Consider the following 12947-nt stretch of genomic DNA (forward strand, 5'->3'; position numbering starts at 1 on the left):
AATCGAACGAATCCGTTGAATGGGAATTCTAGTACCTGGGAGTAAAATCTAGGTCCCCCAGAGAGAGGACGTCTATGCCATCCAGATTTATGGTACCACCTATATCCAAGTTCCTGAACGGCTCTGACTCACCACCATACCTTAGAGCTGCGTCATAGCCCCTTGGTTTTCCCTAGAATGTGTTGCTTTTAGCAGTCACGGTTTATGCAGGGTAACATGAACATCAGGATCCTTTAATGGTCCTAGGTCGGTGACGTAGGTAATTGCAAAGCTGAAGGCTCAAAACTCATCCCCACCTACCTGCCCATCCATGGGGTTGTCGTCCAACCTTAGAGAGGACACTCCGAGGAGATAGGGACCTCTAGATGGAGCATTCCTTCCCAACCTTGATACCCAAGGGCGGAGAGCCTCTCTTGCAGGCCAGAGAGATTCATCATCATCCTGATGGGAACCATGCAGGCGAACCTTCTGTAACAGAAAGGGGACATAAGTCTGGATGTTCCTTGAACTTTGGTTAGCGATCCTATTCACAGGCTGGGATCAGCTGTATAACTCTTAAAAAGCAATTTTAAAGAAAAGTCATTTAATGTACCATCTTTTGGGGTATAGTGCGACACTTGTATTCATGAAATGTGACACTGTTGGCGCATTCGCCACTGGGTGGAAATTTATTTCTATATGAACACTATGTTGTATGGATATTTATCCATATTTAGACATAGTTAGAATTGACTATGCATAAATATAGGCATAATTAATTTATTTCTATTTGAACACTATGTTGTATGGATATTTATCCATATTTAGACATAGTTAGGATTGAATATGCATAAATATAGGCATAATTAATTTAATTCTATTTGAACACGATGTTGTATGGATATTTATCCATATTTATACATAGTTACTGAGTGATCTCCGTCTGTACCGGAGCTCCGGTAACCATCCCCGGTACAATCAAAGGTCCGTCATAGTGACAACGTGAACCCCAGAGGAAATCTAATATTAACCTCAATGCTGAACGCCTGTACGATATCCGGTTAAGCCGGAGATTTGATGAAAAGTATCGTAATGACGATATTGTGATTATTCATGAAAAAGGGTTCATACCCTGATTCTGATCGTCTGATTGATCTCTGTTTGTACCGGAGAACCAGTGACAAAGGTCCGTCATCGTGAAAACGTGATCCTCAGCGGTACGATAACATTCCCCAATACTGAATGTCTGTGCTATCTCCAGTGAAGCCGGAGATTCAATGAAAAAGGGACCGTAATAATGAAACTGTGAAATCTTCATCGGTATCACATTGTTAACTCCGGTTCTGGACGTCTGCTTGATCTCTGTTTGTACCGGAGATCCGGTAGCAAAGGCCCGTCACCGGTACGATAACATTAACCTCAATGAATGTTTGTGTTATCTCCGGCGAAGCCGGAGATTCGATGAAAAAAGGGGCCGTAAAGGTGTAATTGAGATCAAACATGACAAAGGTTCGTGCAAAAGGCCCCAGCCGGAGTCTGAGTGCCGGATTTCACCGTTGCACTCCAAATATCTGACTAGTTCTCACCCAATGAGTATCCATTATAGCGGAGTATAACTCAAGGCGGAGCTAAGCATAACTCAAGGCGGAGCTAAGGGTGTCGGTATAAAACGACCCCAATGACTCATACACTAACGTTCCTACTAATAGTGTTAGCTATATTAACAGTAACCACATCAATAAAACGTGTATAACATTAAACGTACTATCATCAACTCTGATAATAAGAGGAGGCCTGAATAACTCGTGATCGTATAAAAACGGAGAACGGGAAAATCACCTCCCTTACTCGAGCTAATAAACGAGCACCCTATGTTCTCACTCTCAAGGTTACATAATAAAAAACTAACATCACACAATAATATAAGAAAAGTAAAAAATTGATTGCTTTTTTTTTTTTTTTTTTTTTTTTAGTCATTGTAATAACCAAGAACGAAGAATAACGACAACGTAACCAATAAACAAGGATATAGTCTAAATCGAGCCTTCCTGAGGCGAGTACAAACTAACAGACTAAATCGCTAAACGCTTAAATCGCTATTCGCCCCATACCATTGTTGGCACTATAATATCCAACTGTTTGTATATTTGTAATTTACCTAATGTCTGTTAATGACATAAGGATAAATAACTTAAAGCAATCTGCCGACCTCCGAGGGTCGGGGAAGCAGTGACATGCCCTTAAAATAAATATAAACACCAGCCTTAGCTAAAGGCAAGGCAAATATAAGTGTTAAGTGTATGGGCGACCTCCGGTGAAGCCGGAGCGTAATGAGATGTCCTGAATAATGCCGCCTTAGCCAAAGGCAAGGCAAATAAGTGTGACGTGTATGGGCGACCTCCGGGGACGCCGGAGGATAATGAGATGCCCTGAATAATTCAATTGTGGCTAATAATTCAATTGTGAAGATATAAAAGCCAAGCCGCAGCTAAAGGCTAAGGCGTAGATCATAGCAAAGCGTATTTACGATCCCCGGTGAGGCCGGAGTGAGAAGAAAGGTCCTGAATAATTATTGTGAATAAAAACACAATTGTAATAACAATGGCTATTGTGGATATGGCCGTGGCCTGAGACCGCAGTAAGGGCCACCGGAGGGTCGTATCTAAACAATATGAAGCCCGTCCCATGCAGTAAACAATATATAAATATAACAATAGAACGAAAGTCATTGAGAATCCCTCATGCTGGAGTAGAACTCAAGGCGGAGTGGAAAACGTTCATAACTACTCCCGAGCCGTAACGGGGAGAGGACGAAACACGGACCTAAAATAACGCTAACAATTGAAAAGTAACCAAAAATAAATAACTCGTAAGTTATCATACACCCAGAGGGGGAGAGGTGAGGGAGGGAGAACCCGTTGAACGCACAAAACGGAAAACGGGAAATCCGTTCACCCACCGGAGCTAAGAAAGAAAACGAGAGAAAGGGGTAACTCGTGACTACGAACAGAAAACGGGGACCCCAAGCTCTCGCTCTCTTGGACATAATATCAGGACTAAAAATCACACAACACTATTATAAACGTATAAAATAAAAATGTACATCAAGATAAGACTACGAACGAAGAATAGCATCTGCTAAAACTTAAAATAAATAGCACAGCCGAGTGACAAACGCCCCGGAGGGGCGAGTACTAAACAATAACAAAGCTAGACCGCTATCTCGTTCGTAGGCTGGACTTGCTAGCAATAAGTACCATGAGCAAAAAAACACAAAAATAATAACGGTTCTAAAGGCATAAGGCCAGGACTTAACCAAGAACCTAAGTGACAGAGTACTAAACGGGCAGACAAAGATGAATTCCCAAACAAGTGAACAAACAATGGCCGCCATGAAGGGCCATTCGGGAATAATAAAACAAACTATACTGGATATAAAACAAAAGCCCGGTACTATAAAAAGCTGTCAAAACAAACTATGGTACTTAATATTGGAATGTGTGAAGATGGAGCTTCGGACATGACGAAATAAATCCATGAATGTTAAAAACGATTGAGAGCACCACAAATTACACACTATTCTATCAGTCCAAAAAGAAGGATGTCGTTCAGGTGGCGCTCGCGTCGTGGCGTGGTGGTGTGGCGCTGGTGGTTGGCTAGGGCCTTTGTATCGGCCCATCCCTTTGACGAAGGAATTAACTAAATGGAAGACAACCTGTGAATAGTGGTTTTCACGCGCCTTTACTTTATACACGACACCCAAAAGGTGCTCGCGCGAGGGTAGTAACCTCAGCATTCCATGCTTTCATCTTTCTCTGGTATAATTGGAAGGTTTTATCAGAAAAGATATATAAGAAGGACTCTTTTCACCGGCCGCCACAGGTCGACCCAGAAAGATATTTTCAAAATAAAACTGATTTTTTTCAATACTGTACTACTTGCCCAGTATTCATACACTATACGCATGAACGAGCCTGGTGACAACAAGTGAAAACAAGTAGTTTTCCTGGATTTTATCTACCCCAAATAAGATTTTACACACATAAGACTTTACAGCCTCTTATAACACTGTCAATAGTTTGCATTCGCTTATAGACAACTGTTTGCTGTATAGGCGGCTGGGTAGCCCCCACCCATCCAACGCCCCCACCCACTGCGGTGGTTAGGTAGGGTTGCCACATCGCACTAAAATCTAATGGCTGCCTTCCAGCTGCGTTAGAAGTAATATCCAATAAACAGCACTAGGTTTGTATGAATTAGGAAAAAATAATTGGTGAGGGATCTATGGTCGTGGTTCAATCACGCCCCAGTTTTCTATGCCGACACTCAAAGAGTGAGCGAGCTAGGTTTATTCCTGGCATTCCATGCATCTCTTTTTCTCTGGTATATTCAGCAATAACTATGCCTTAGAAATGGTGCTAGAGGAGCATTTCACTGGGCGACACAGGTCCCTTGCCCAGAAATAGATTTTTCCTTCGTCAAAATCCCTTTTTTGATTGTCCGATACTGATACCAGATACTCATGGTGGAGGCCTATATCAATACTGATACCAATACTCACAAAAAGGCAGATACTATTATTATTATTGATTATTATTATTATTATTATTATTATTATTATTATTATTAATAATATTATTATTTAGACGAGAATGACCATGAATGGGAGGTAAATCAGTTGTTGTTTGCAGATGATACTGTACTGGTTGCAGACACAGAAGAGAAGCTTGGGCGATTAGTGACAGAATTTGGAAGAGTGTGTGAGAGAAGGAAGTTGAGAGTTAATGTGGGTAAGAGTAAGGTTATGAGATGTACGAGAAGGGAAGGTGGTGCGAGGTTGAATGTCATGTTGAATGGAGAGTTACATGAGGAAGTGGATCAGTTTAAGTACTTGGGGTCTGTTGTTGCACCAAATGGTGGAGTGGAAGCGGATGTACGTCAGAGAGTGAATGAAGGTTGCAAAGTGTTGGGGGCAGTTAAGGGAGTAGTAAAAAATAGAGGGTTGGGCATGAATGTAAAAAGAGTTCTATATGAGAAAGTGATTGTACCAACTGTGATGTATGGATCGGAGTTGTGGGGAATGAAAGTGACGGAGAGACAGAAATTGAATGTGTTTGAGATGAAGTGTCTGAGGAGTATGGCTGGTGTATCTCGAGTAGATAGGGTTAGGAACGAAGTGGTGAGAGTGAGAACGGGTGTAAGAAATGAGTTAGCAGCTAGAGTGGATATGAATGTGTTGAGGTGGTTTGGCCATGTTGAGAGAATGGAAAATGGCTGTCTGCTAAAGAAGGTGAAGAATGCAAGAGTTGATGGGAGAAGTACAAGAGGAAGGCCAAGGTTTGGGTGGTTGGATGGAGTGAAGAAAGCTCTGGGTGATAGGAGGATAGATGTGAGAGAGGCAGGAGAGCGTGCTAGAAATAGGAATGAATGGCGAGCGATTGTGACGCAGTTCCGGTAGGCCCTGCTGCTGCCTCCGATGCCTTAGATGACCGCGGAGGTAGCAGCAGTAGGGGATTCAGCATTATGAAGCTTCATCTGTGGTGGATAATGTGGGAGGGTGGGCTGTGGCACCCTAGCAGTACCAGCTGAACTCGGTTGAGTCCCTTGTTAGGCTGGAGGAATGTAGAGTAGAGGTCCCCTTTTTTATTTTGTTTTATTTGTTGATGTCGGCTACCCCCCAAAATTGGGGGAAGTGCCTTGGTATATGTATGTATGTATGTATGTATTATTATTATTATTATTATTATTATTATTATTATTATTACTAGCTAAGCTACTACCCTAGTTGGAAAAGTAAGATGCTATACTGTATGCCCAGGGACTCCAACAGGGAAAAATAGGCCAGTGAGGAAAGGAGAAACGTAAATAAATAAAGGATATGAGGTAATGATCAATTAAAATAAAATATTTTAAAAACATTACAAACATTCAGCAGGGCTCCACAAGGGACTAGAAGAGTTGGAAAACCCAGGCCTACATGGCTGAGAACTATGAAGTGCGGAGTAAGAGATGATAAATGGAGAAGTATTGAATTAAAAGCTCAAGATAGATGAGACTAGCGAAATCTAATCGAAGCCCTTTGCGTCAATAGGCATAGGAAATAATGATGATGAAAATCACTAATACCATTAAAACATATATTTCATATATAAACTATAACAGAACCTATGTCAGCCTGTTCAACATAAAAACATTTGCTGCAAGTTTGAACTTTTGAAATTCTACTGATTCAAGTACCCGATAAGGAAGATCATTCCACAACTTGGTCACATCTGGAATAAAACTTCAAGAGTACTGTGTAGTATTGAGCCTTACAATGGACAAGGCCTGACTATTAGAATTAACTGCATGCCTAGTATTACGAACAGGATGGAACTGTCCGGGAACATCTCAATGTAAAGGATAGTCAGAATTATAAAAAAAATCTTATGAAACATGCATAATGAACTAGGCCTATAGAACAACAGTGCCAGAGATTAATATCTAGATCAGGAATAAGAAATTTAATAGACCATAAGTTCCTGCCCAACAAATTAAGATGAGAATCAGCAGCTGAAGACCAGACAGGTGAACAATAATCAAAACAAGGTAGAATGAAAGAATCAAAACTTCTTAAGAATAGATTGATCACCGAAAATCGTAAAAGACTTTCTCAATACGCCAATTTTTTGTGCAATTAAAGAAGACAGTCCTAATGTGTTTCTCAAAAGTAAAATTGCTGTCGAGAATCACACCTAAAATTCTAAAAGAATCATACAAAGTTAAAGAAACATCAATGCTGAGATCTGGATGTTGAGGAGCGACGGTCTTTGACCTACCTATCATCATATTTTGAGTTTTGTTAGGATTAAAGGTCATACCCCATAAGCTGCACCATTCACTAATTTTACCTTGATCTCTATTAAGGGATTCAGCAACCCAAGATCTACATTCAGTGGATAAAATTGATGCAAAGAGAGTAGCATCATCTGCATATGCAACAAGCTTGTTTTTTAGGCTAAAGCACATGTCATGTGCATTTAGTATAAAAAGTAATGTGCCAAGAACACAACCCTGAGGAACACTAGATATAACATCCCTATACTCACTATGGTGCCAATCAACAACAACTCTTTGAGATCTATTACTTAAAAAATCAATAATGATGCTGAGAAAAGACCCACCCACTCCCAGCAGTTTAAGTTTGAAAAGAAAGGCCTTATGATTGACCCGGTCAATGGCAGCACTAAAATCAAGGGCAATCATACAAACTTCCTGACCACAATCAAGGGATTTTTGTACAGCATTGGAGATTGTAAGAAGGGCATCACATGCCCTAAGGCCTTATCGAAAACCAAATTGCAAACTAGGGAACAGATGATTACCTTCAGCAAACCTATTAAGACGTTTTGCCAAAAGAGGTTAAAAAACTTTAGATCATATGGGAGTTATGGAAATTGGGCGGTAATCAGTTGGACTTGAGCTACCACAAACACATTTACATAGCAGAGTAACATTACCAATTCTCCAACAAGTGCTAAAAGCTACTCTTCTTGCTGACTTACCCAAAATAACAGATAACTTTAGAGCCAAGAAATCGGCAGTCTTTATAAAATACAAAGGAAAAATACCATTTGGGTCTACACCTCCATAAGCATCAAGATCCATCAATAGAGCATTAATTTCACAAGATCAAAAAGCTAAACTAGTTAGTTTAGCCTCAGGAAAACAGGAATGAGGAAGTTCAAGTTTCTCCTTACTCTTCTTACTGTCAAATACATCTGCCAAAAGGGTTGCCTTTTCCTTTGGACAGTGAGTGACAGAGCCATCTGGTTTAAGTAAAGGAGGAAATATTGCATCTACACAAAATAGTGCAGATTTAAGGGTAGTCCAATACTTATGCTCCTGGTTTGTACCAGAAAGGGTTTCTTTTATGGTTAAATTGTATTCCTTTTCAATTGAAGCATAAACTCTGAGAAAAATCTCTAAGCTGAGTATAGTTATTCCAGGTCAAATGTGATCTGTTACCCTTCCAAAGATGATAGGCCTCCTGCTTCTCCAAATAAGCATGTTTACAATCATCATTGAACTAGGGTTTGTCCTTCACTCGTTACCTTGGCACACGAGAAGGGATACCCCTATCAATTATGTTGACTAGATCTTCATTCAAAGGGACAACAGGATCAACACTATACAACTGTGACCAATTCAACCCCAAAAGATCATGCAAAATCCTGTTCCATCCTGCTTGAGATTTCATATAAATCTTACATGAGTACGATACATCAGGGACTGATGTACTGTATCACTAATGAAATCAAAGCATTATCAGATGTCCCAACTGGAGAACCAACCTTACTTGTTATATTACCAGGGGAGTCGGTGTAAACGAGGTCAAAACAGTTACAAGATCTGCGAGTAGCTACAATTATGATTTGCTCAGAGCCTGATTCAGAGGCAAAGTCTAAAGCTCTTAAGCCATGGTAATCGGTAGGAGAAACCGAATTTAACCACTCCCTATGGTGGCGACCATTGAAATCACCAACAAAGACAAAAGAGGCTTTTCTATCATCATCTTGTACCTTAGCCATTATGGTAAGAAGACAATCGAAGATAGAATCATCAGGATTCCTGTAGATCGAACGCATGACATCCACATCCATAGCAGGATTTATGAGAAGCAAGGTACTCAGTCCTAATATACACCACCATTCCCCTGGCCCTAGGGATGGGATCGCTTTTCAGAAATATTGGCTTCTTAAAACCAGTTATAAGGAGCTCAGACAAGTGCCTCATATTAGAAACCAAAGCTTCTGAGCACAAAAGAATATCAAACTGTCTGGACGCAAACGCAAGGTCTTGAACATTTGCATGAAGACCATGAATATTGCAATACAGTAGACGACATTGACGAAATCTAGGACGTACTGGTCCCAGATTTTGCTCAATGTCTCTAGAGAGCATAAGAGTTAATGGTAAAAAATAAAGATATATCATACTTAAAAACTAAATTAACAAGAATAACAAAAACAAAATATACAGAAATAAAAATAAATTGATTGATCAACCCCATAGACTATAGAAAAAAAGTTGGAAAAACTGGTCAACATAGAGGAGCCGATACACCATGCAAGGCTAAATACCCTCCAAGATTGCCACTTCAACTGAAGGGAGGACAGGGTAAGGATGTTTTTTAATAGAAAAAAAATCAGATAAGGAAAAGACAACCTCTTGATAAACCACCAGGCATCTATGGCCTTTCTGTTAAGCCTGCCCAACACACCATTTAAAAAAAACATGAGGAAGAAAAAAGTAAGATAGCATAGTGCGCCTGAGTATACCCTAAAGCAGGAGAACTCTAACCCAAGACAGTGGAAGACCATGGTACAGAGGCTATGGCGCTACCCAAGACTAGAGAACCGCTAATTGTACCGACACCGATACTATCGGCACATCTCTACATAAAAGACTTAGTACAAGAGAGACCTGAGCTACCATTAGCAAGATCACTCTGAGTGAACACCAGGAAAGCAGCGCAAAGTCCCAAACAAAGGGTTTTGAACATCCCTGAAGACCCAGGTTTAAAGACTTATGATTCAGTACTTAGAAATATAGATTCTTCAAGTCCACTGAAAGCATGAAGTCTCTTTCTCTAAGGAAATTCCATAAAATTTATATAGTTTGCCTCTAGAAATTAATTGTGATACAAACTGATTCAGGGGAGTGAGATCGATGACCAGTCTCCAGGCCCGAGTTGACTTCTTCACCAGGAGGAGAAGACTGTAGAAGCACAGAAATCCACCTCTAATGTTTTCAAGCATGATATTCTCATACTGTACATTCATTTTTCTTCTGCAACAATGCTAGGCCTTCCAGTGATATTGGAGAAAAGGTGTGAAAGCTATCAGTCTGCATGATAATGGACGGCTGGTGGTCCAAAAAAGATGATATGTGCCTGTCCCGAAGGACATTCACTGCCTAAGGCTAGACACTGTTTCTCTGCCAGATTGCCCAAAGGCTTGCCAAATATCCTCCTACCCATCTACCCCTTCTCTGCCTTCCTTCCTGAACTGATCAGGTAGGAGGCCTCAAAAAGGCTGTGCATGCAAATATTTTTCAAAGAGTAGAAGTTCTAGGTGGTCTCAATCAAGGTCTAGAGAAGTCGTGTTGACCTTCTTCCCCACTGACCCCACGTATGGCTGCACCTTTAGGTTTGAAGAACACTGTGTGGATCAGGAAGTCCTGCAATTCAGTAGAGTACTCCCATAGATTAAGGGAGCCATAGATGCGTCATCTCTGCCTCTCCATATGGCGTTTTTGTCACACCATACACAGCAGCGCCATCTGGTTTTAGTTGCGGTGACTTGAGAGAGTTAAGTGAATGTCAGACTGCTGTGGTGTAGCGAATGTAGTCTTGTTTTTAATGTTTATTACTATTATTTTTATTATTATTATTATTATCTGCAATGATCATTATTACTCTTATTATTATTTATTACTTTTATTATTGTTATTGTTATTATTATTATTATTATTATTATTATTATTATTATTATTATCTAAATTGATTATTATTATTATTATCTAAATTGATTATTATTTTATTATCTACAATGATCATTATTATTATTATTATTATTATTATTATTATTATCTAAATTGATTATTATTTTATAATCTACAATGATCATTATTATTATTATTATTATTATTATTTGTAACGGAAATTTCAAATGGCAAGAACCAAACCAACTTGCAATATAAAATGTTAGCCTTCGTGTAAAAAGAAAATAGATTGTAGAAAGTAAATTACTTTACGGACAAAAAAAAAAAAAAAAAACATAGATGAAAGCACATCTAAAACATAATAATAAGACTGCATTACCAGTTCTTTGGAGGACATGAAAAAGGAAAGACTATGGTGCATGTCACTTACAAAAAAAAAAAATATAATCTGTCTTTTTCGTAGAGACGGAATTGAATTGTTTTACACTATGCACTGTACGAATAATATACTCTCTTAAGAAATAAATGATTAACATTCCCTATAATCAAGCTCTCCATATTTTTGCAATTTGCGTTTCTTGCAAAAGAAATTGCAATGCTTTGCGGAAAGTTAATTCGCCTTTGATTGTACAGCGACTTTGTTGAAGCAATGGAGATAATGAAAGCAGTAATACAGCCATAGCCTTTGTACCGTGGTCTTCCACTATCTTAGGGTCGAGTTCTCTTGCTTGAGGTTACACTCGGGTACACTGTAGTCATTTTTTTTAATGAGGTGCATTTGCACTGTCTCGTAATGGTGTTCTTTTGGCTAGGAAAAGTTTCCACGGATAATCAAACTTCTTAGAATAATACATCTATGATCAAACACAGCTGCTGCTTGAGCCGGCCGTTATGACTGCAATAGAACATAGATGGCGCTGCATGCGTGGTGTGACACCTTGTCATAATGTAGTGACGCATCTATGGCTCCCTTAATCTATGGTACTCCACTTCTCCAACAGCCGCTGCACATGACTCTCCGGCAAGAGTGACCTGGATCCCCACAACAAATCATTCAAAAGCCCCAGTGCTACCTCTGGACAAAGCAGTTCAATAATCAGGTCACCACAGCTTCCATCACCTTCAAAACCCAGTCAGCCAACTGGTTCACAGCCTGGTATGATCCACAAGGTCACCACCTTTCCACCAAACAGCACAACTCTCCTGTAATTCTCCTAAGTCAGGAATCAATAATCACATGGTTTTCACGATTAATGTCACTCCACTTTACTACTAAACAAGCTATGAGAATGTCAGGGTGGTGGCCATAGAACAAGTCTCCATGACTGGCGATTCTGAAGCCGCGAAAAACATGCCATCTGATCCAAGTCTCTCAAAGAGAAAACAACCAGGTAGTGCACACACTAACAGGTCAACATGAAGAGATGCAGATACAAAACTCTTGCATGTAGAGCCTTCACTATCTAGAAAATGAAGGGGGATAGAAACTTGTTGGACTGGTCAAAGTTCTCAGATCCACAAGCCTGACTCCCAATTTGACCTAGAGCCAACTACAATATAAAAAATTTGGTAGTAATTTGTATTTTTCCTAACTATACAAAACAGTTCTTTATGTAAGAGAAAAAATCAGAGCAAGCTGGCATATGGCTATAAAAACTTTTCATAAGGTGTCAACAACTGTTAAGGTTCTTACTAGTGGTATCGGGGAGAAGCACCCTTTCCCCCAAACACTCATACTTTCTTCACTTTGATCACAATCAGGACTTTCTCTGGGGGTAAGTGATGGCGAGTAAAGTATGTGTAAAGAACTACGGTTTGTTTAATTAGAGAAATTGCAAATTACTTCAAAATTTGTCATTTGTTCCAACACAAATCCAAACCCTTGTTCTTTATGTAGGAGACTCGCCCTAAGGAGGGCGTGAGGGGGAGTCCTTTCAACCGAGTGAAACTTTTGATTCAGGATCGCTGCTTCCAAGCATAACGATGCAAGGGATGAGCATCCTGACACCTCGTAAACTAATGGCCACTAGCGGGTTGACGGCCTTTGAGAAAGTGATCAGTGTGTAAGAACGTAACTGTGATTGTCATGGGCTTGTTCTTACTGTGATTATCATGGGCTATGTATAATCAACAGGTTTGTGAATGTACACAATGAGGATCAGACGTCGCAACTCCCCTCGTAAGAAGAGTGGGGATGTTAACAGGGAATACAATGTACAATATACTGTACAGTATGCAGGTGGTGTTATTGTTAATATGAAGTATGCCTCATATTGTTTACCGACAGGAAATTATAGCTTTTAATTTTCTCTAAATTGTGCTATCCTTAAAAGTAATACTAAATATAACTACTGTATACACTTGCCACACCAAAATTGGTGCTATGGATACCTTTAGAAATGTAATATTCCAAATTTCAATTAACAAGCCATTCATTATGAATGGGAACTTTTATTCCTTCACTGCGTTGCAGATATATTTTT

At 39.7% G+C, this 12947-nt stretch overlaps 1 protein-coding gene across 2 annotated transcripts in view; it reads right to left on the reverse strand.

Annotated features, from left to right (window-relative positions):
* The window catches only part of LOC137658216 ((Lyso)-N-acylphosphatidylethanolamine lipase-like), a 97465-nt gene that overhangs the window by 29900 nt on the left and 54618 nt on the right, over positions 1-12947 (reverse strand). The window lies entirely within an intron of this gene.

The sequence above is a fragment of the Palaemon carinicauda genome, chromosome 1 (assembly GCF_036898095.1).
Source record: "Palaemon carinicauda isolate YSFRI2023 chromosome 1, ASM3689809v2, whole genome shotgun sequence".
In the NCBI taxonomy this organism is placed as follows: domain Eukaryota; kingdom Metazoa; phylum Arthropoda; class Malacostraca; order Decapoda; family Palaemonidae; genus Palaemon; species Palaemon carinicauda.